Source organism: Antechinus flavipes, chromosome 1 (assembly GCF_016432865.1).
Source record: "Antechinus flavipes isolate AdamAnt ecotype Samford, QLD, Australia chromosome 1, AdamAnt_v2, whole genome shotgun sequence".
Classification (NCBI taxonomy): domain Eukaryota; kingdom Metazoa; phylum Chordata; class Mammalia; order Dasyuromorphia; family Dasyuridae; genus Antechinus; species Antechinus flavipes.
Window position 1 is genome coordinate 175,350,402 of NC_067398.1, and position 25,085 is coordinate 175,375,486.

The following is a 25,085-nucleotide window of genomic DNA, read 5'->3' on the forward strand; positions in this document are numbered from 1 at the left end:
GAAAGAAAGGGAAAAATTGGAACAAAAGGTTTGGCAATTGTCAATGCTATAAAATTACCCATGCATGTAACTTGTAAATAAAAAGCTATTCAAATAAAAAATAAAAAGAGGTCCACAGCTGAAACAAAAGCAATAACTGAATAAAATGAAGTTTTTGTCACATCCTATGTATCTGTGACATTTCTTTAGATTTGGCATTTTATTTGTCACTGTTTCTTCTAGGTCAATACTCAGGTAGTCCATGCTAACTTTATATAAAGCATCTTCCCAGAATGGATAACTTTCAATAGTGTCAGTGGCGAAACAATCAAAATTATTCTCATTTAATTCATCATATTTAAATGAAATTTAGAGTTCAAATTAAATTAAACAAAAAGCTTCAAGTTGAAGGAAAAAGCTGAGGAGCCAGTGTCCATTTGTTTCTGTTCTCAGATAATTGATTTTTATTTATTTACACTTTGAACAATTAATTTCTTTGGTTTAGAATGGTCTCTTATTCATCTAAGAGAATACACCATTCCTCACTTTGACACTCATACTATAAAGGACATCAGTTGGCAAGATCTTCTCCACAGAAACTTCCTAATCCTAACCTATTTTTTTGGGGGAGGGGTCATCTGTTCATTTGTGTCCTTGCAAACCAATTTACTTTTTCCTCCAAAAAAAAAAAAAAAAAAAAAACCAAGACAAAAAAAGATTCCTTCAGCTGAATTGCTGATCTACCAATATATGATGTTAAGAGAAAGCAAGACTTGAAGATCATGCTGTGCCTTAAGAAAGGGAAATATACTCCCTTAAGAAAATCATACACTACTGCATTTTTACATTATATGTTAGGAAACAAAGAAGAGCTTTTGTTGTTTTTTAAAAGAGGCAAATAAGAGGGGATAGGGAGAACAGCTATGCATTCTACTCTCTAGTCTCTTCTACGAAGAGAAGAAAATGTGTGTGATATTGCAAGTGATTATATATATTTAAATCTCATGCTTGTTGGCATTTACACCCACACTTTTAGTCCTTAGTATTTAATTTCTGTCCAAAAGCCTTTGTTAAAAATCACTTTGTTGGTAACCATACCCTGAAGCAAATTAGTTTATCCTTAACTCTGTGTAGATTGGAATGTTAAAATACAGATATTTGAACTGATTACAACAAAGTTTTGCAAAATTTAGTTACTGAAAAAATCTAAGGTGTAGTGGGTTTTTTAAATGCTTATAAAATAAATTATACGCAATATCTTCTCTTTTAGATGCATTCACTAATCACTAATCAGATGCTATGTTATTCTAACATTGAGAACCACTATTGGGCCCAAGAATCTGGGATACTGCATCCACTTCCTCTCCCCAAGAGGCCCATCTGCCTTGTGTATGGGATGTCATCCCAATTCATTTTATGGCTACTTTTCTGGGTATTTACCATTGCATAATACAGGATGATGCTTTCAGTTCTGGTTTATTTCTAAGGTAAGTAACAAGAAAAGAAAAGCAGTGGCTTGTGAAAAGACCTATTTCTGATACTATAAATAGGATGATCATCAGTTAGCATGCATTGAAATTATCAGTAGAAAGTAATTTATTTTTACTTATAATTACTAAAATGATGGGCATGATAATTTCTGGTTAAAAATAAAGACAACTGGGAAAGGATTCTGGAAAGATTGGAGTAGATAGGTAAATTTCAAGCTCTCACTATTTCACCTACAAATAGAACACATTTGCACCTCAGGGAAAACATAGACTGGTGAAAAATCAAGAAGACTTGGGGCAGAACAGGGGTTCTCCTGACACAACTAAAGAAGCTCTGAAGAAAGACCCTGGGCTGGGGATTAATCTGTCTGAAGTGCAAAAATCTCTGGGCTAGCTCCACAGAAACATCAATAGGAACTCCTCCAGCTAGATGGCTGTGGCTGGAGCTCAGCAGGAAGTACAGAGACTTTCACCTCCTGGACTTTTTGTGGAGTCCAAGTCTGAGTCCCAATGATCCTCAACTGATTCAGAACACCAGGCCCAACTGTGCTGCTGAGAGGTGGCCTTGAGTGAGAAGGAACCAGCACTCAGTGAAGGCAGAAACAGCTGGGCAGGGACACTGCTGGCTGTGAACACTTGCAGGAGGATGGAGCTCTTAGTTTGGAGTTCCTGGTTAGAGTGAAGAGCTGAAGGGAAGCTTGAGGCTTCCCCCCTTTACCCCACAATTAGAGGTACTTACACTAATATCTCTTATTTTAAAAAATGAAATGGCAAAGAAGAAAATGCATCACCATTGAAACATACTATGGGAATAGCAAAACTGGGGGTTCGTCTTCAGAGGAGGACACTTTAGTAATAAAAAAGCTTCTAACCCAAAGAGAATGTGAAATGGCTTCCTGCACAGAGAGAATGTATAGAATACAAAAAAAAAAAGAATTTAAAAATCAAATGAGAGACGTTGAGGAAAAACTAAAAAATAATAAAAACCAAAAACCATCCAAGAAAAACAAGAAGACTATGAGAATAAAGTTAACCAACTAGAAAAAGGGACACAAAGTCTCAAAGATGAAAATAATTCTTTGAAAATTAGAATTGGGCAAGAGGAAGCCACGGAAGCTATGAGAGACCAAGAAATAACAAAACACATTATAAAGAATGGGAAAATTGAACAGAAGGTGAAATATCTTATAAGAAAAATGACAGATTGGAGAAGATCAAGAAGAGAAAATATAAGAATAACTGGACTGCCAGAAAGTTGTGACCAAAAAGAGAACTTTGACATGAGTCTACATCTACATGTATGTATTTATCTACATATGTATATATAAATATATCTTTTCTTAACTGTAGCTTGCTTGGGGAGGAGATGAGGATGAAAGGGGGAAAAGAATAAAGTAAATAATGTATGCAGCAAAGAATGAAAGAATAGTTTACAAGGAAGTAAAGAAATGGACATTCATGAATATAATTTCTTCTACTAATATATACTTTCTTGATCTGGTAATTTGTTGTCATATATTTTGAATCTTCCCTAATGTTCTGCTGGGTGCTTGACAGTATTCTCTTTTGTTTTGTATTCCTTTTCTGTTTTTCCTGTGTTTTCTTACTCTGTTTTTTTTTTCAACTAAAAAAGATAACTGTGCTCTTGATTTCATTGATACATTCATTTATATTTTTATAAATATTCATCATATTCATCCATGTTCACACCTGGACCTAATTTCTGATGAATTCTCCTTCAATTTCTTTTTCTTCTCTTATTGCTAAAGCTAATATTTCTAGTACAATATTGAATAATACTATGATAATGGACATTCTTGTTTCTCCCCTGATCATGTTGGGAAAGTTTCTAGCTTATCCCCCTTACATATAATGCTTGCTGATAGTTTTACATAGATACTCCTTTTCATTTTAATGAAAAGTCCATTTATTTCTATGTTCTCTAGTGGGTTTTTTTTTTAAACAGGAATTTGTATTTTATCAAAAGCTTTTTCTGCATCTATTGTTCTGTTAATTTTGTTATTGATATAATCAATTATGTCTGATAACTTTCTCAACATTGAACCAATCCTGCATTTCTGATATAAATTCTATGTGGTCATAGTGTATTATCCTGGTAACGAATTTCTATAATCTCTTTGCTAATATTTTATTTATTTTTTTCATGAAATTCATTAGAGAAATTAGTTTATAATTTACTTATTCTGTTTTTTAATCTTCCTAGTTTAAGTATCAGCATTATATCTGTGTCATAAAATGACATGAAACTTTCTTCATCTATTTTCCAAAATAATTATTCTTTAAATCTTTAATAGAATTCACTTGTAAATCCATCTGGATTTGGAAATTTTTTCTTAGGAAGTTTATTGATGGTTTGTCAGTTTCTTTTTCTAATGGGTTAATTAAGTATTCTTTTCCCACGTCTAAATATCTTAGCAATTTATATTTTTGTAAATATTCATCTATTTCATTTACTTCGTCAGATTTATTGACACATAGTTGGGCAAAATAGCTCCTCATTTTCTTTTTTTTTAAATCAAATTAACCAAAGATTGATCTATTTTTTTGGCTTTTTCATAAAACAAACTCTTAGTTTTGTTCATTTGTTCAATGCTTTTCTTATTTTCAATTGTGTTAATATCTCCTTTAATTTTCAGAGTTTCTAATTTGATATTTAATTGGGAATTTTTAATTTGTTTTATTTTAGTTGCACACCCAATCCATTGATTTGTTCTTTTTGTATTTTATTTAGAGATAGAAAAATTCCCCTAACTACTGCTTTGGCTGCATCCCATTAATTTTGGTATGTTATCTCATAATTGTCATTTTCTTTTATGAAATTATTTATTGTTTCTATGATTTTTTATTTGTATTTTGTATTTATAATTCTTTAGAATTAGATTATTTACTTTCCAATTAATTTTAATCTATCCATGTCTCTTTATAAATTGTAATTTTTATTTTATTATGATCTAAAAAGGATGCATTTGATATTTTTTTTTGCATTTGATTGGGAGATTTTTATGGCCTAATACATGGTCAATTTTTTGAGTACTTGTCATATGTTGCTGAGAAAAGATGTATTCCTTCCTATCCCAATTCAATTTTTTCTAGAGTCCTATCAATCTAGCTTTTCTAAAATTCTATTCATCTCTTTAACTTCTTGCTTGTTTATTATGTGGTTAGATCTATCTTTGAGATGGGGATGTTGAGGTCCTTGACAAGTATAGTTTTGCTATTTCTTTCTGAAACTCACTTAACTTATCCAAGAATTTGGATGCTATATCATTTGGTACATGTATGTTTATTATTAATATTACTTCATTATCTATGGTCTCTTTTATCAAGGTGCAATTTTCTTTCATCTCTTTTAGTAGATGTGTTTTTGCTTTTTCTAACTTCAGTATAGCTATCACTGCTTTTTTTTTTTTAACTTCAGCTGAAGCATAATATATTCTGCTCCAGTCTTTTGCCTTTACTTTATGTTTGTTTCTCTTTTTCAAATCTGTTTCTTGTATACAATGTACTGTAGGATTCTGGTTTTTAATGCACTGTGCTATCTGCTTCTGTTTTATGGGAGTATTAATGCCATTCACATTCATAGTTATTATAACTAATTGTATGTTTCCCTTCACCCTATTTCCCCCTGTTTATACTTTTCTCTTTCCTTTTACTTTGCCCCTCCTCACAAATGTTTTGCTTCTGATCACCACTTTTCTCAATCTGCCCTCACTTCTATCAGACCATCTTTCTTTCCTTTTCCCTTTCCCCTCCTACTCTGCCCTCTCTTATGCCTTCCTTTCCATTTACCATACTCTCTTTATTTTCCTTTCCCCTCCTAAATCTCTATACAGTAAGATAAATTTCTACAACCAGCTGAGGGTGTATGTTATTCTCTCTTTGAGTCAAATTCAAGGAGAGCAAGGTTCAAATAATGCTCACTCCTCCTCCCTTCTTTCTCTCTACTCTAATAGGTATTTTGCCTTTCTTAATGTGTTGTAATTTATCCCAATCTGCTTCCCCTTTTCCTCTTTTCCCAATATAATCCTATCACCTCTTTTTTTATATCATAACATCAAACAACTTATATTCACATTTTCCATCTACATTAACCCCTTCTAACTTCTTTCAGAGGCTTGATTTAATGTTGTTGGAAATCTGGGGAGACTTCAGGCAACTTCCTGGCTTCTCTCCATCATCTTCACTTCATCCCACTTCTAGCAAACTCTCCTACTCTTCTTTTCCCCCTTCTTCAGAACCCCGGGGACAAATTATTTAAATTTTACATTTTGGTTAATGTTTACATCTCCTCAAAAGATAGGGAGTGGAAAGCAACTCAATACACATTATATCAGTATTTATTTCCTATATATCAATGAAATGTCAAAGGACAGAAAAGACTCACAGTATCCCAATTGACAAAATGAGTTAAAATAAGACTCTGCAATATAACTTATGACTACAAGAAAAGAATAATTTAAATTCATCAAAAAGAGCTGTTTGAAGGACTCCTAAATAGATCTGGTTATTTTTCACCTTGTTTCTGTACTTGTTCTGCCCAAACAACTAATTTTCCTCCTATCAGTGGTCATTTAGCAGAAAACATACCTGGTCAGCTCTATGCCATTGATCTAATACATTTTTGTCTGTATGCATTATGAGGGGAAATCTATAAGTGTGCATATACATATATGTATACATAGAAAAATATGTATGTGTACATGCACATATATGTATGGGTACATGTGTGTATGCATATATTTTAAAATGTGTGTATACACATATATGCATATATATGTATATATACACATGTGTGTGTGTGCATTTATAAAATTCTGAAAACATTCTACTAACAAAGTCATTAAACATCCTTAGCCCTTCATCTGGAAATCTTACTTCTAGGCATTCTTCAAGAAAATCAAAGGAAAAAAAGATCCCATATACAGCAAAATATTCAAAGCAGGACTTTTTGTAGTTGTAAAGAACTGGTAACAAAGTAGATGAACGTAGATAATGGAGAATAACTAAACAAATTATACTACATGATTGTAATAGAATATTATTACATTGTAAGAAAAGAGAAATTTGACAATATAGAGAAGTATGGGAAGAATTATATGCAAAGTGAATTAAGCAGAACCAAGAAAATGACATAGACAATGACTATAGAAAAACATAAAATGTAAAAAACAATACAAAATAGAAACAATTCTTTATAATTATAATGACCAAATTTAATCCCAAAGAAGAGAAGAGAATATGTACCTCACTCCCTTTTTTGTACCTTTTGGAAACCATGAGTGTGAAGTTCTATATGATGCCTAAATCCAATCACATGTTAGTTTTTTTTTATGATTTGTTGTTGTTGTTCCTTGTTATAAAGGATAGTTACCTGAAAGGGGAAGATATGTTGAGATACAGATTATGAAAAGATATAATATCATTTTAAGAGAAAAAATATATAAAACTGGCTTTAAAAAGAAATTTGCATTTTAATCATTTTGATAATTGATTCAGTTTTCTAATTTATTTTGTTACTATAGACCTAACCCTTTTCAATAATCTTGTTTTATAAATTGGTAAAATGAGCATAATAATGCCTACCAAATAGATTATTTTGAAGAACCTAAAAATTAAATATCATGAAGCTGTCTGAAGGATATTGATAGATACTAAATAGCATTAAATGAATTTTCTTTATTGTTTGTGGCAATACAAAACAAGTATTTCCAAATTCATAAGATTATTTATCACCAAATTATATTTCCCACCATATTTACTCTATATGCTCTATTAAACAAGTTATACTGCAAAATAATTAAAGCAAACTTACTTTTTATGAAAATCAATTAGATTAAACACTTTTCTAGGAATTCTTAGAATGGATTAATAAAATAAAGAGAGAACGGAGAAGAAATATAGATTATGTGGTTCACAATAGGAAGAAAACTATGTAGGTCTAATTCATATTGGTGTTTTGGGGGGATGCTTTTCCTCTTTTCTTCTGTGTCCTTTATATAGCCCTGACCTTTTTCAGTTTCACTTATCATTCTGTAATACTTAAATTCTGACTCATTTAGCTTTGGGCCTCTTTTCAATAATTATGTCAATGTTTCAAAGGTTTATGATTTAATCAGTTTCATTATTCCCTACATCAACAAAAATCAACATTTTGGGGGGAAGCCAACATTTATTTGACACTTTATTTTTTGTTTGTTTTTTAATTTTTATTTTAACAGTGTTTTATTTTTTCACATATATGCAAAGATAATTTTCATCATTCATCTCTATAAAAACTTATGTTCCAAATTTTCTCCCTCTTCCCCTCTCCTCCCTCCCTTCTATAGTGAGCAATGCAATGTATGTTAAACATGTGCAGTTCTTCTAAATATATTTTCATATTCATCATGTTGCACAAAAAATCAGAACAAGAAGGAAAAAAAAAACATGAGAAAAAAAACAAGCAAATAAACAACAACAAAAGTAAAAACGCTATGCTGTGATGCACATTCAGTCTCAATAGTTCTCTTTCTGGATGTGGATGGCACTTTCCATTACAAATGTATTGGGATTGTCTTGAATCTCTTCATTGATGAAAAGAGACAAGTCCCTCACAGTTAGTTCTTCATCACATAATCTTATTGTTACTGTGCATAATGTTTTCTTAGTTCTATTCACTTCACTTAGTATCAGTTCATAGAAATCTTTCCAGACTTTTCTGAAATCAGCTTGTTCATCATTTCTAATAGAAACTCTGAGTTTTTCACACAATCATAAGTGAAAGAAGCAAAATAAAGGCAATTAAAGTGTATTCTCCTGTTTGGTCAAAGTCTTAATACAGTGAAAAGACCACTGGAATGGGAAAAAGTGTTTCCAAACTAGGTATATCATTTTGAGAAAATAACTACTCTTTCTGTGTCTCAGTTTACTTTATGTAGAAAATAAAGAGCTTGGATTAATTCATCTCTAAAGTCCTTTCTGGTTTTAATATTCTATGATTACATTCTTTCTCCACTTCATTAATTATATTGCTGTTGCATCTACTAATTCGTATTCTATAGTTCTGAAAGAATTCATGAGCCTAACAGAATGCAAAGAATCTGGCCTCTCATTAATTTTCTTAAATTTCAAAAGTCAATCCAATTCACAAAAGTAAAATAAATACTTCAAAGTTAAAATGAACCAATGACCATGCTAGAAAATACAAAAATGGCTAGCTAAGGAAAGAAAGTTAAACATAAGTTTATTTTAATTCTAATTTGGTATTAGGTACTGTTCTGCCCAGCCCAGCATTTGATTTCCCATTGAATATCAGTAAAATGTTTTCTAATTTATCTTACTTTGATGGATCCATGATATAACTGCAACAAGAGTTCTCTCCACCAATAAAAGACACCTCCTCTTCTAAAATCCAATTCATCGTGATGTCAGTGATGAGTCTTAATGCTCAATAGTTTTGTGAACAAAATGGAAAAGTTGTCAAGTGTTACTAAGTTGAAATACTGAGAGTATTGGCCCAGTGTTAGACTGACATGTTGTTCCAAGATCCATTTAGCTAAATATTTAGAGTTTAGTACATTGCCAGATGAAAAGAATGAAAGAATGAAAAGATGTGAAAGAATACCTTTGTGTTCTTGTATCATAAGTAACTTTTGAAATAGACACATTAAAACAAATACAACCATCACCACCATCACCATCCTAGAAAAAAAAAACCCAAAAAAACCTAATGACTAGCTTTTCATATTCTACACTCAAATACCAATCACTATAGTCATCAAGTTTCCTTCAATAATATTCCTGATTGTCTATGAAGCTCCTTTGTTCCTAGATGTGGAAATGAGTCTAAATGACTTGCTTCAATGTTTATTAGAATGAACACCTAGACAACCAATCACTATAGTCATCAAGTTTCCTTCAATAATATTCCTGATTGTCTATGAAGCTCCTTTGTTCCTAGATGTGGAAATGAGTCTAAATGACTTGCTTCAATGTTTATTAGAATGAACACCTAGACATTATATCCTGATCCAAAGCACTTCTGCTTCAAAGGTTCAATCTTACCCTTTCTTCCTTCTTTTACCTTCTAGAAGTACAGTTATTTCTGCTATATCATGGCTCTCCCTATCATAGTTTTGATATATTGTGAGTCACTATAAGAAATTAAATGGGAATTTGGGGAGAGTTTTTTGGAAGTCACAGAGGATAGGCAAAGGTCAACAGACAACAGAAAAAACATTTAGAAACTCAGAATATATGTAGAGTATTGTATAATATCTACATACTTTATCTGTTTTTATCTAAATACTAATTTAGACTTCTTCTCTGGTACAATAGGAGGGGAAAAAAATTTGCCCAAATTTTTCAGATGGGATGGAGGAAAGGGAGCCATGCTCCTCAATCCCTATAACGTAGAAGGTAATGTACCAGTATGTCCCAAAGGATCTAAAAAGAAATTTTAAGAGGCCATAGATTTATAACTGGAAGATAACATAAAAATCAAGTACTCTAACCCCATCATTTTACAAGAAAAGATATTTGGTGTCTAGAAGGTTAAGTGATGTATCTAAGGTTATGCAGATAGTTAACAGAAGAGTTGAGGTTCAAATTCAATTCCTACGATTCCAAATTCAGTTCTTTTTTCAATAATATATATAACTTCTCAAGTAAATTCAAAACAAAACAAAACAAAACAAAAAAATCTAGAGTTCTAAAGTTACCCTATTCTTATTCAGGTTAACTTCATTAGGAGCCTAATGTGCATTCTCGTCCACACACATAGAACAGTTTAAGGAATCTTAAATATTTCAGATTAACTGAGTGTAGAGATGGTTTAAGAGAACATTTCATAACTCTATAATATTGACATGATTAGTCCTCACCATATGTTTACTGAAAGTATGAGATGGGATATAGAGAAGATTAGTTTGCCATTCCCAGAAACTATCATAGAGACAGTGGCTGGGTGGTGCAATGGATAGAACTAAAACTGGAGTCAGGAAGATCTGAGTTCAAATCCTACTGTCCGATCATAGTTATTTCCCTTAATCTATGTCTGCCTCACGTTCTTCATCTTTAAAACAACATCTTTAATAACAACTACCTGTCAGAATTGTTGTAAGGAGAAAATGAGATAATAGCTTCAAAATACTTTATAAACTTTTAAAACACTATGTAAATGTCAGCTATTAGTAATTTATCTGTAATAATGGGGTTTAGAAAGAGATCACAAAAAAGTGAAAAGGATCCACATATATAAAAATATTTATAGTAGCTCTTTTTATAAGGGCAAAGAATTGGAAATTGAATGTATGTCCATTAATTAGGGAGTGGCTGAACAGCTTGTAGTACATGAATGTAATAGAACACTATAAGAAATTATGAGCAGATGGGAGTTCAGGAGAAAACAGAAAGACTTTAACTGATGTTGAGTAAAGTGAGCAGAACCTGGAGAATACTATACACAGTAACAGCAACATTGTGCAATGATCAACTATGATAGACTTAGCTCTTCTCTGCAATACAATGATCCAAAAAGACTAATGATGGAAAATGCTATTCATATCCAGAGAACTATAGAGTCTTAATGTAGGTCAAAACACACTATTTTCATGGGGGTTTTTTGTTTCTTGTGGATTTTTCATTTTTTTCTGATTCTTCTTTCATAACATAACTAATCTAGAAATATGATTAATATAATTGTAAATGTATAACCTATATCAGATTGCTTTGGGAGGGAGGAGGGGAAAGGAGAGAAAGAGAGGGAGACAAATTTGGAACTCAAAATTTTATAAATGTGAATGTTAAAAACTATCTTTACATGTAATTGGAGAAAAATGCAAGTGGGAAAAATTACATGGGGTTTAGTCAATAATAGTGAACCCCATTTTTCAAATGAATTGAATTCTGTAAAATCTAGAATGTGCTTTTCTTGGCATTTCCCCCTTAATTTTAAAACCAGATATGTTTGGATTTGCATGTTTTTGAATCATTTGCATTTTACTCATCAAAATGCTGTTTAGTAAGCTATTTGATATCCAAGAATCCCTAGGATCCTTCTGATAATCTTTTCAAAGCTTTTTCCTTTTCTTGAAATAAAAAGGTTCTCATTGCTTTTTTTATTTCCCATTTCCCCTTTCTTTAACTTTACTAGCTCCAGAGAAAAATAAAAAAAAAACCCACATGGCTTAAACAGACTCAAAAATTAGGAACTCTCTAAAATCTGAAGAAATTCTGCATTTGCAAAACTCACTCTATCATCATCCATAAGCATCATGTGAAATGCAATGATTCTATACTTAGAGCATTACAAATACATTTCTAAATAAACCTTCACATAAATGATTCTTTTCTGGAAACAGTTATGTATAAGTAAAAACCATATTTTCCCCTCAAATTAAAATAGTATATTCAAAATGTGTCTAGATTCTATATGTGCATATTTATACTATGTAATAGTGAACAAAATCTTTTCATTTTATATGTAGACAATTTTCAAGGTATAGGATGATTTTTTTATGAAAGGAAAAAGGAAATATATAGTATTTTGGAGATAGGAAATTATATGACATGTAGAAACTATTTTCTGGGCTTCCATTTGGATATTAAAAATATAAAATGGTAGCTAGCCAGAGTTAAAATATATTAAATTGGGCTTCATCTATCACCTACAGGACCATGTTCTCATTCCTGTTTTTCAAATGACCTAGACTAACTGGGACTCAGCTATTCTGTCTGAAATTGGGGCATCCTTATTACCAAGTAGGGGTATAGTTTGTGAAATCTGTAATTTAGAATATTTGGGTGAATTATGAAAGTGAGCTTCTTTTTTTTTTTAAGGAAGCATTACAGTTAATTCTCTTCATCATTTTTGTTATTAATAGTGTTTGACACCCTCAGTGCTGTACCATGCTTTCACATTATTTTCTCTTGCAAGTATTCCTCAGCTTTCAGCTCCTACTGTTCCCCCTGTTCAGTCAGCTAATTAAACACATAAACCTGTGAGGAAACGACTGTTAAATCCATCCAGCTTAAAAAGATGATTTCTCAATAGGCCTGATAGCAAATGTGTTTGAGGTGCATGGTTGAAACCTCCTCATGGAAAAATACATTTGCTCATAAGATGCCACTTGATCTCTGTGATTGTCTCAAATTAGACACCAGTATTTGATCATTCACCACAAACATCTGTGGGAGGAAAACTTTGACTTTAATGAATGTTCTAAATAAGCCTTCAACAAGTATTGGACCTTTGAAAGGTGTGTGAATCAACATGAAGTGGACATTAACCTTGTTCAGATAAACCCTAATAGAAACATATTCTTTTCAAATCATTTTATAGTATAAAAATGCTTTTTCTCCCTTTCTCTCTAGATAATCACTTAGTTTCACATATTAACTTTGTCTTTATCAACTAAGACATATCAACTATGTATTTCTTGACTATGTGACTTAAACCAATTTATCTATTTTCAATTGAAGTAGAATTTGTCTGTAAGGAATATCTATCATCCACTATAAATGTAATCAATTAGTCCTGGTAAATACACTTTTAAAATTTTTATTCAGCATGATGAAAATAGCTTTTCATTTCAAGAAATAGTATGATGCAAACAGTAGTAAACTAAATGCTGTTTGACTCATCACTGATAAATAATTGAATAAAGAGAAGGGCTAGGTAAATGGTGTGGAAAAAATATGCTGCATCACTTTTATCAAAATGATAGTTATTTCAAAAAATGAATGTGGTTTCTTCTTATAAATAGTGCAATTACTGTTTAACTTTATTTCAGGGAAAAAAATGTATGTAATCGACACACACACACACACACACACACACACACACACACACACACGCACACGCACTCTACCACTCTACCATCGCCACCATACCCCAAAAGTCAGACATGTGCCTTATCCATCAGAAGATTTGTTAATATTTTTTCTTTAATTACATTGTTTTGGTCAGGTGGTAATATAATTAATACTATACTTAATTTGTCTATATCAAAGCATAGTTACACATAGTCATGGTTTTTTGGTTTTGTTTTGTTTTGTTCTGAGGCAATTGGGGATCCTTAGGATCACACAGTTAGGAAGTGTTAAGTGACTAAGGCCAGATTTGAACTCAGGTCCTCCTAACTTTAGGACTGGTGCTCTATCCACAGTATCAACTAGCTGCCCCTATATTTTTTTTAAAGAATCCAGTTTCTATAAATACATTCTAATTCTTTGCAATATTACTGACAATAATGCAACCATGAAATTTATTATTGAGAGTAAAAAGTATACAGCACCAGTGTTTTGCATCCTTTGAACACCATAAGTCCTAAATATTTTTTTTCCAAACAGTACATCTTGTGAAATGTATCCAAGTGCTTTTTGGAAAGTTTATGGATTTTAAATTTATAAGATGACTGCTTTTCTTAGGGTTACCTAAGAAATTGTTAAAGAATTTCAACTGCCACTTTAAAGGTGATTCTTTTCTATTTCTTGGGATTGGGGCGGGGTTTGTTTGTTTTGTTTTAGGATATAGAATAACTATGTGATATCATGTTACCATGAAGAATATGTATTAATCAGATCATTATCAATTAATGTTAATTGAATTCTCATAGTAATCTCTATGTATGGTATGATCACCACCCTCTGAGGCTGTACCAATTTCCTCTAGGAATGACTATGTATTGATGAAATTACTCTCCATGGATACACATTCTGGTACAATAATAAAGAAATAATGATAACCCAGTTGTTTCATAAGAAATTTCTCTGTTTCATAAGAAATTTTATAAGAAATCTTACTGTTAGATATGTTTTAACTGTGGATTTAGACTGTTTTTAAATGATCATAAGGTTTTTCTGATTCTGTTCCTGGGCTCATTACCTAATACAATTTAAGATGGAAGTGTGACCTGATAGAGTCTGATAATAGAAACCCAATGTTCTTAAGTATGCCTTCAGAGATTACTCCATTCAGTTCATCAAGAATTCTGCAGGCTTAACCCTTAACATAGTTGGAAAGGAACTGAATTCCTGAGCAAGAAACTGTGAAAACTGGGTCTTCTCTGCTACATGCCTCTGGTACCAACTATCTGTGACATGAGGCAAATCACTTATTCATCCTGAACCTCAGTTTTCTCATCTGCAGAAGGACTGGGTTAGCTAGATGGCCTCTGAGGTGCCCTGCAACCCTAGACCTATCACCACATGACTTCATATACTGTTATTACTAGAATAGGAGATGGTTTATGGCTCAATGCCAGGAAGTGAGAAGCAAGGCAAGGAGCTAAAATCTAGCGAATAGTGATGTTTGAGCTTTGAGGCATCTCAAGAAAAAATTCACTCCAGGTCTCACAATATTGTAAAGAAGCTTTTTGAGCAGAACCCCTCCTGGGAATCAACTTCAGGAATATAATGCACTGTGTGACTCCTGGAGTTAAACTCAACCCACTTCCCCATTATTCTCTCCTGCCTAGTTTCCATTGTAGTTCTAATTCCAAATTACTTACATTTACATTTGTTAATAGAAAACTTCTAATTTTCTAAATTCTCAGTAATTTAGCAACCATTAGACACTACTCAGGTGTGAGTCAATTCCAAAGTCTGGTTATTACTATCATAGAGTCAAAGGAAGATAGAAAGATAGATAGATAGACAGATAGACAGGCAGGCAGGCAGGCAGGCAGACAAGCAGACAGACAGACAGACAGATAGGTAGATAGACTGATAGGTAGGTAAGTAGATAGACAGATGATGGATGGATGGAGAGAGGCAGATAGGTAGGTAGATAGATAGATAGATAGATAGATAGATAGATAGATAGATAGATAGATAGATAGATAGATGAATAGCTGGAGGAATGGATGGATGGATAGATAGATTAGTTGGTTCTTACAGAAATTGAAATGTAAAGTATTATGATAAATTAAATCATTATTTGCATTACAAAAAGATATATTTTATGAGATACTCATTACGTGTTCCCTTAAGAAAATAACATCTCCTAGCATGTTTTATTTATTATATTTCTATTTATGCATAATTTTCTTTTTTCTTTCTTTTTTTCTTTTCTTTTCTTTTTTTTTTTTTTTTTTAGGAAACAGCATGATATGGTGGAGAGAGGGCTGGACTAGATGTCAGGAGTTTATTTAAAGTTTCACATCTGTTGCCTAGCTACTTTGGGCAAGTCATCTTTTCAAACCTTGATTTTATTATCTGTAAAATGAGGGAGTGGAGCTAGATGAACTCTAAGATATATATACAGCTATAAAATCTTGTCAAGTTTAGACTCAGAGGGGACTTTAAAAATCATTTGATTCCACCCCTTCATTTTATTTTTTATTTTTAACTATGAAATCCTATTTATTGAAGTCAATAGCAAAACAGGAATTAGAGAAAATATGCATATGCATATAAGAATATATGTCAGAGAAGGGTGAAGGAGCTATTACACAGGGAGAGAGTAACACAGTTCCAAGAAAGAGTCCCAGATCTGTGTTGGAATGACTGAGGAAATAATCCAAGCTATATGATTTCTTATTGAAATAGGAATAATAAATGGATCAATGGACTCCCTACTCATTCCAAAGACCATGGATGCAGAATGAAACAGACTCTTATTATTAAAAACAATCAAATAAGACCTATTAATTAAAAGAAAGCAATTAACAAACATACAACCTGAGATAATCCAGTTTCTAATTAGAAGAAAGGTTAAGGACTTTTAAAGTTGGAAGGAGGAGAGTAAAAGTGTGATTCCCTGAAATCAGAAGAAATATCTCATGCTTCCCAAATGTCTGCAAACAATCAAAGGAATATGAAAATAATAACTGATTGATCAGTATTCCAAATTCATTTTAAAGGGAGGAAGCTGAGAATTATAAAGACAAAATAATCTTTTCTAAAATCACATAGAGAGTGAACACCAGAGCCAAGCTTGGTTCCACCAAGTCTGCTGACTTCAAATCCATTGATTAATGACAGTATGTTAGGTGTGCCTGTGATATTGACATGGGAAAGCACCTTCAGTTAAAGTGTTCTTTGTTGGTTATTTTTTAAAGCAGACTCATAAGAATAAATGATCCATTGAAACAATTGATGTCCAAAAGGGAAATTTTTTCTGTATCCAGGACTCTAGTGAACAATTTGATAAAGGAGAAAAAGGCAAAAACACAATTTTTAACTCAGCAATTCTGAAGGTTTTTACCTCATAAAACTATGTAGGAGGGAATAGAGGAAGAGGGAATAGAACCAGGCTAATCCTAATTCTGCTGGAAGTTTTAAAAGCCTTCTCTCTATGTCCCAATTGCTTGCTCAGGGACAGAAAGAAAAAGAAAAAACTTCTTCTGCTATATTAATATGGTCTCTAAGGTAACTAGGAAAACAGTCTATTTTCCTTTGAAAATCAACACCACCATAACTATACTTATAGCAGCTCCTTATATGAGTGAAAGTGATGAATAGCTGCTGGAATGGAGTCAGGAAAACCTTAATTCAAATTTCATATTTGACCCTTATTAACAATTTAATGATGCAATGGATAGAAAGTACTAGTCCTGGAGTCAGGAAGAATTGAGTTCAAATCCAGCCTCAGCCACTTACTATCTGTGTGATCTTGGGCAAGTCACTTAATCCATTGCCTCCCCAAAACAACAACAACAACAACAACAAAGAAATAAAAAGTCTAACTTCAGGCAAGTCTCTACTATTCTCATTTCCTTATCAGTTTATCAATAAAATTGGAATAAAAAAATCTATCCTACTTAACTCACTAATTTGTTAGGATTTGTTAGCAAATGAAATAAGTTGTGTAAAATGTAGTTTTGTGACTCTTCAAAAACTTTTTAATTGCCAACTATCATTAAAAATCTTATCTATACTCACATTTTTACCATATGGTATTTCACATGCTGGACAAGTCTAGAAGTCAGAATGAAACCAATTCTTTTATATCTGAAATGATTTTCAAATTGACTGAGAAAGTCAGTGAGGAGAGCAGATGACAGTCTGAAGTTCATCAAACCAAGGAAGAAAAAGAATAGGAAGCTAATCATGAAAAACTATTGAGAAGAGGAAGAATTAAATCCTAACCCTTCTCCTCCAGTTCCAACATAGTGTCCTCTCTCAACTTTCCCTCCTTTCTAAGGGTGGGCATTTCTCAAAAGATTAAAGCACCATTAGAGGCCCTTCTAGTTCAAGATATATATTTTGCTCTTTTTTTTCTCCAACGGATTTTTGGAATAGATTCTCTGCTACTGTTCTGGAATTAAACACTTTTAAAGAACATCTCTTCATCACAAAATCATAAACTTAGGGCTAGAAAGGACCTTAAAACCCATTGAATCCAGCTCTCTCATTTTACAGATGAAGAAACTGATGATTATTCAGTTGATGAGTTTCTGAGGCAAGATTTAAACTCAGATCTTTCTGATACCAAATCCAACACTGCCCACAGTACACTTTTCTTTTTTTGGGGGGGGGGGGGGAGGAAGGGGGGAGGTGAAGCTAGAGGAGGGGGCAGGTCTAGGTACATCTCCGCAAAATGAAACTATGGTTCTATGAATATGTAGTTGAAATGCTGATGCTCCCCAAGAGAAAGCTCTTAATTTTCACACAGCCAGTATGGAACTAGAAAGAGAAGTGGATCCATTATTTTATTTAAAAATAAATTTGGATCATTTATTTGTTGGCTGAAATATACCACTATTCTACCAACTTCTTAATCTCCACCTTTGGCATCATCATATTTAAAGGGCTTCCATGACTTAGGGGGGCTCTCTTGCTTTGACTAATTACCCTCTCTAGAACTTCAAATAGGTGAAAAGTTGTTGCTTGAAATTTTGTCAAAATAAGTCCCAGGAAGTGCTAGGAAGAGTACTAAGTAGAACTACAAGAACCTGCTCAAATCCAACAAAAGGTTACAAGGGATTCAAATGCCACAAAGACTCAAATGCCACAAAGATGCAAATCCTATTTTTAGAAATGGAAGGGACTTAATCTAGTCCAGCTCACTTATCTTTGATGAGGTCACATGGTCATTAGTAAACAAGAAGATCTAGTACCAAATTCTCTTGCTCTTTTTATTTTCTCTCCTCCGTTTCCTCTTCTCAATAGTTCATCTAGATTTGCTTCCAGTTCTTTTGCTTCATTGGTTTGATGCACTTCATATTATCCTGTTTCTCCTCACAATATGACTTTCTCAGTTTCTCTCTGAAAGGTTTGACTCATTAACCTTCTGTGACCTCTCCCCTGTATCTGTGTCTGGTAATTAGGGCCTTCTATTACCCCCTAGGGAAAACAAGAAAGGAGAAAAATCTCCCTCACCCTCCCATTTCTTCTCCAACATGCATTGTCCAGTAACAAGGAACTCTTTTGACTCCAGGGAAGACCCAGTTATTACAATCTTATAGCCTCACTTATCATTTTGCATTCGAGATGCAATAAGATCTCATAACCTGAATCTTCTTTAACAAATGATTATGTGTAGGAGGTTCTGGAACATTTCTAATTTGCCCTGGGTTCTTTATTTTAATTAAGTAGGTTCCTTCTTCTAGATCTGGAACAATCAAAAAGAAGTTAGGCATGGAAAAATATTCAGATAAAAGACCTGAATTCAGGTTCCAGCCCCAGCTTTAGGAGCTATGGGAAACTGGGTACAAATTTTAACTTTAATTTACTTCTGTCCTCCTTTGGAAGGGAAGGATAAAGACTTACCTCACAGAGTCATAGTGGGGAAAGCATTTTATAAATATAAAGTGAATTGTCAACGTAATTTATTAGTATCCAGACATATGATTTCATTAGCATGGAAATTCCCTATAATTAGTGTACATCAGCATTTCTCTGTAACTTAAGTACAGAGCATGGGAAATAAAATACTAGGTGGTATGACTAGAGTCACAACTAGTATGTGTCTGAAGCATGACTTGTATGCAGGTCTTTCTGACTTCTGGCCCAAAAATATTTCCACTAGTTCGTATTATTACACCAAGTAGAAATTTAAATCCCATTTTAAATTTAAAGATTTTAAATAAATATTTAAATAATACTATCTGTTTTTCATTGACAGCCATAACAATGACTAAAAAAAAACAGTCTCAGATATATACATGCATATATGGATAAATGTATAAATATATAATATATATATATGTATGTTCTTAGGTGACGTATTAGAGATAGAATATATACACGTATATGCATATATTTAAATATAAACACCTGTATATACACACAGTATACAAATATAGGTTTGAATATGATTTCATGTTTGTATGTGTAATATACAAATATATATATATTAATATATATGTTATATATATATATATATATATCCCGAAAACAGAGAGAGTAGAAGGATTTCAATAGTTAAAGATATAAAAAGAGTTCATTCCAAATCACACACAACTGGTATGACATATTCATATGCATGCATTTATATGTACATGCATGTATATATGTGTGTGCATATTCATCTGTGTGTATATGCCATATGCATTGTATACCTATACTTAGATGTGTGTACATGTATGAATACACGCACATATGCCCATGTGTGTATCTTCCCAGTTATGATTTGGAAGGGTCTATTTCCATCTCTGTAACTACTTAAATCCTCCCACCTGAAAAAGAGACAAAGAGAAAGAGAGAGAGAGAGAGAAATGTATTCATTATATGCATTTACTTAAATAGATATATAGATGTATTTAGTTATAGTTCACCCTCTTCTGTCTCTGTGAATTTGTGCCCATCATTATCCAGTTTGGGAATGGACTCTTTCCATATCTCCATCTCACTCTGTTTCCTGGATGCATTAAAATGAGGAATGCTGTAAGCCTCTGGGTGGGTGAAAAGATCTTATTTTTTGTTGTTGTTGTTGTTGTTGTCGTTGTTTTTTGGTGTGAGTTGTTTTTTTTTTTTTAATGAGTTTCCTTCTCATACACATGTAACTGTTTTCTGTCTCTGTGTATCTGCTTTTTGTGCTTATAGGTGGAATTTTCACAATGGAATAGACGATGCTGCCATCTTGTAAGATTCAAAAGACCAGAGGAAAAGATATCCAGTGAAAGTATAAATAAAGTCCTGCAGAGCAATCTTCAAATCATAACACAACAGTGATTGGTGGACCTGGCAGCTAAGACCCTGTTTTCTGGAATGCCTCATTCATCAGCAACGCCATATTTAGAAGTGAATTTGGTGGGTGTATGTTTGTGGCAACTGCTTTAATTCTGAGCTCTCTTACTCTCAGAATTGTGGTGATAGATGGGAGAATGTGTCCTGGCTCAGAAGAATAGTTTGTTCTTATGTTCTTGCCAATTCTTCTTAGTAAATATACCTTTATAAAAGCTAAAAGAAAAAAAAACCTTCATTCTCCAGTTTCTTTTAAGTTCCATCAAACTTCCACCCTATACATCACAGTCCATCCATGACACCATCCCTTTTTAAATATCTTATAGACTCTATTGGGTTATGTATATATAATCATATTAAAGTTATTTGCGCACATGTCAGATAACCAATATGAGTTTCATTTATAGAGTCCATTTTTGTCTGCAGATGGAATCTAGAAGCTTCACTTTCTTTGGTAGCAAGATATGGCTCCTTTGAGATGAAAAATTCAGAAAATGTGCAGATCTTTTTAGGTCATCCTGTCCAGCAGCTTTCCACTACGCTAATCTTGGGGTGGGGGAAAACATAACATTAAAAAAAAAAACTTCCATTACCATTTGTAAATTTCATTATAAACTCATACAAATTTGAACCATCTCTTTGTAGTGAAACATTTTGTCAAATTCTATGTATATGGTTTGGAATGGAGCCCAGTGAACTTAAAGAAAAAGTGCCTAATGTAGCATGGGGATAGGGAAAATATGGCTGAGTGCAATTTAATGATAGGAGGATACCAGTTTTCTGTCTGATCTCCTAGCTGTAGAAAATGTGGAGAAATGAAGCTGTCACTTTGGTGTCAGGAACTGGTAGTCTCTGAGGTTCTCTCTTTCTCTTAAATCATTTTGGGTTCTCATCTTTTCAGATACCTGTGCTTTTATTAACTTGGGGGCATATTTGAAGAACTTACCTTTAATTTTGTTTTACACTTTGAACTGCTACTAGTGAATCATCTTGAACAGCAACATTTTACACTGAAAGATGATACCAACTTCAAGAATTCATTACCCTCCAAGCTTTAAGCACATCTTTTGTCTCTTTGCCAAAAGGCATATAGGGATCTCCTTTGTGCCAAAGACCAAGATTGTTCTGTTGTTCCAAGTATTCTCTGTACATATCTGAAGAAGAAATGTATGTGTGTGTGTGTGTGTGTGTGTGTGTGTGTGTGTGTATGGAGAGAGAGAGAGAGAGAGAGAGAGAGAGAGAGAGAGAGAGAGAGAGAGAGAGAGAGAGAGAGAATGAGAAAGCTGGCATAGGATAGAACAGGAGCTAGAGCTATTAAGTTAACAAGCAACTGAATGAGTTCCTACTGAAGATCTCATCCAGATAAGTCATACTTTTGTGGTGTTTATTGCCAAAGATGCCCTGTAGTTTACATTGGATCATTCTTGGTAGTCATCATAAATCATTTTTTTATCCAGTGTTCAGATAAACCACAATGAGAAAAAGTTGCCTTAAATTTTATCTCCAACACACATCTGAACCCACTATTTCGAATGTTTGTATGCTGTCATTTGACACTGATCTTCTGTTCCTCAAATATCAACTTATAACAAGGTCATAGCCTTTTTTTTAAAGCAAGCAGCGCCTGTCACTGCCAACTCCCCACTTCCCCCCGCAAAAAAGAGTTGTTTAACTTTAACCATCTTGTCTTCCCATATCTTTAACGTTAAAATACACACACATACACATGACTCTCAAGTCTCAAGACTCAAGAATTTTCCAATTCTCCAAATCACCCCCCCAAAAAAATCAGGGGTTAGGTAAATCTTGGAAAGGAAGGTCTATTGTTAGTTCACATCTAAAAGAAACACATGTAAGTTTTTAATTTGTTCTTATAGAGAGCTTTACTGGGCAAGGATCTCAGGCCAAAGAGGAAGAAATGAGGCTCCCATCTGTTATCAATTCTGCTTTGACCAAACCTATGCTCACTTTATTCTAAGGGGGGAATAATTTTAAAGTTATGTTCTTCTATGGAATACATTAGATTTTAGCTGAAAACTCCCCAAATTACACATGAAAAGCACTCCAATGACTACTACTTTCTGGAACTGGAGGAAAGACAGGAGTGGGGGTGGTTGGTATTGATCTTTTAATAGCACTGTCTTGACAATAACTTTAGCCAAAAGTAACTATAATTTAAAAAAAAAACAACTTGTAAGTAACATAAAGTCAGAAAGCTATCTGGGGAAATATTGAAAGATTAAAGTGAAATGCCCAAGATTACATAACCAGAATAGGTCAGAAGCAAGATTTAAACTCACATTTTCTTGACCCCAGGGCTGGCTTTTTATCCATTATAGCATACTGGTTTTCTTCTTTCTATATAGTCAAAAGTTATTTTGTCTTTTCCTAAATTCTGACCCATAGAAAGATTTATCACTTTCCTATTCCATTAGAAATTAGTATTTCATATGAATATTAATATCTTTACATTAGAGTTAGTATACATTTCTAAAACAAAATTATAAGATAAATAATAAAGAAAGAAAATGTTTCCATGATTTCATCATTATAAGGATCTCCTAGAAGAGGAAGCTCCCTCTACCAAAGCAGGTCTGTACCTTCTCTACAATTTTATAGTCTAGAGACCTCCCTAGAACAATGAGAGGATGAGTGACTTATCCAATGTGATAATATGAAAAAAAAAATAAGGATGACCTGAATCTTCCTTGATTTAAGGACAGCTCTCTACATATTGCAATGCTGCATTTTCCATCAATGAATTAATAAACATTTATTATGTGCCTACTATGTTCCAGGTACTCTGCTAAGAGCTGAGGAAACCAAAAGACAATCCATTCCTTCAAGGAGCTTACAATCCAATGGGAGAAACAACATACAAATAAATATATTTCCATGTACATGGTAAATAGGAAATCGTTAACAAAGGCAAGGCACTGAATTAAGAGGGGATGCAGAAAGCTTCCTATGAAAAATAGGATTTTAGTCAAAACTCAAAGGAAGTCAAGAAGTTCAGTAGTCAGAATGGAAGAAACACAGCATTGCAGGAAGGGAGGACAGAAGGAAACAACACCCAAAGCCAAGAAATGAAGTGTCTTGTTTGTAAAACAGCCAAGAGACCAGTCATGGGATCAAAGTCTGTGTGTCACAAAGTAAGGAAGAAGACTGGAAAGATAGGAGGAGGTTAAGTAATGAAAGTCTTTGAGCGCCAAGTGGAGCAATTAGAATTTGATCCTGGAAGCAATAAGAAGAGCCATTTGGAGTTTATTGAATAGGAGATGAGATGAGAGTGGTGATATGATAAGACCTGGGTTGTAAAAAAAAAATCACTTTAGTGACTGAATGGGGGGTGGATTAAAATGGGGAGGCTCAAGGCAGGCAGACTCACCAGTTACCTTTTTCAACAAACTAGGTTGTGGAAAGATGAGCCCTTGGACTAGAGTTATAGCAATTTCAAAGGATAGAAGATGTAACAAAGGTGAAATCAACAACCTTGTCAACAGTTTGGAGATGAGGGTGAGAAATGATGGGAACACCATTTTGGTATCTTCCTTTACAATAATAGGAAAGTAAATGGGAAGTTAAGGGGAAAAATGAATTTCATATTGAATATATTGTTTTAGATATAATAAGGAAAGAGAAAAAGTAATTTGGATTCTCCAAATGTTCTAATTGTTTACAAATAAAATCCTGCAATGATTTATGAACTAAAAGCTAGCTGTTAAATTTTCTGTAATCTTATGTACCTTGGAAATCGGCAGCCACTACAAATTAGGATTAGGTTTATTGTTTTGTTGATTGTCCAGACTTAAGAAAGTAATGGAGAAAATGTCCATAATGCAGATTGAAATTAAAAGTGTAGCATGTGTGTATGTCTTCCCTTTGCATGAGTTATTCTTCTTTTCATTTTTCCCAAATTAAAAAATAATCTTCCAGCAGTGAATTCTTAATTAAACAAGAGTGATCAGTGATCATAAAAGATAAAAATAGTATGATTACATGAAATTGAAAATATTTTTCATGAACAAAATTAATTGATTGGGAATGATAAATTACATATAATTGATAAGTTATGTATTGATAAGAAATTACATTATTCCAAAAGAAATAAAGAATACAGAAGGAGAAGGGACGATGCATGTAAAATACTGCTTTTTTATAACACAATTTTTGAAGTGTTAATTGGTTTTTCTGGACTTTTCTCCTCTTTCTCTCTCTTTTTTTTTATTCTTTGTTTTGGGTGATGGTTCTCTGAGACCAGGAAAACAAAACGATACACTGGAAAATTAGGTGATCACAATTCATTTTTTTAAAGAAATGGTTCTCAACATTTTTTATTTTGTCTTTAGTTCCGGGCTTATCATTTATTGCTAATGTATAGGTCCTCAAAGGGTTAATATTTGAGTGTGATATGAGCATATGATTTTTTTTTACAATTATCTAAAAAAAAGTTCCTCTTCATTAATTTGGATTTCTTTTGCATCT

At 33.0% G+C, this 25,085-nt stretch overlaps 1 long non-coding RNA gene across 1 annotated transcript in view; it reads left to right on the forward strand.

The window, feature by feature from the left end:
* The window catches only part of LOC127559415 (uncharacterized), a 49,692-nt gene that overhangs the window by 16,692 nt on the left and 7,915 nt on the right, over positions 1-25,085 (forward strand). Inside the window, exon 3 of the long non-coding RNA XR_007953124.1 lies at positions 20,460-20,666. This is a non-coding gene — a long non-coding RNA (uncharacterized LOC127559415). The remainder of the gene's footprint in view (positions 1-20,459; positions 20,667-25,085) is intronic.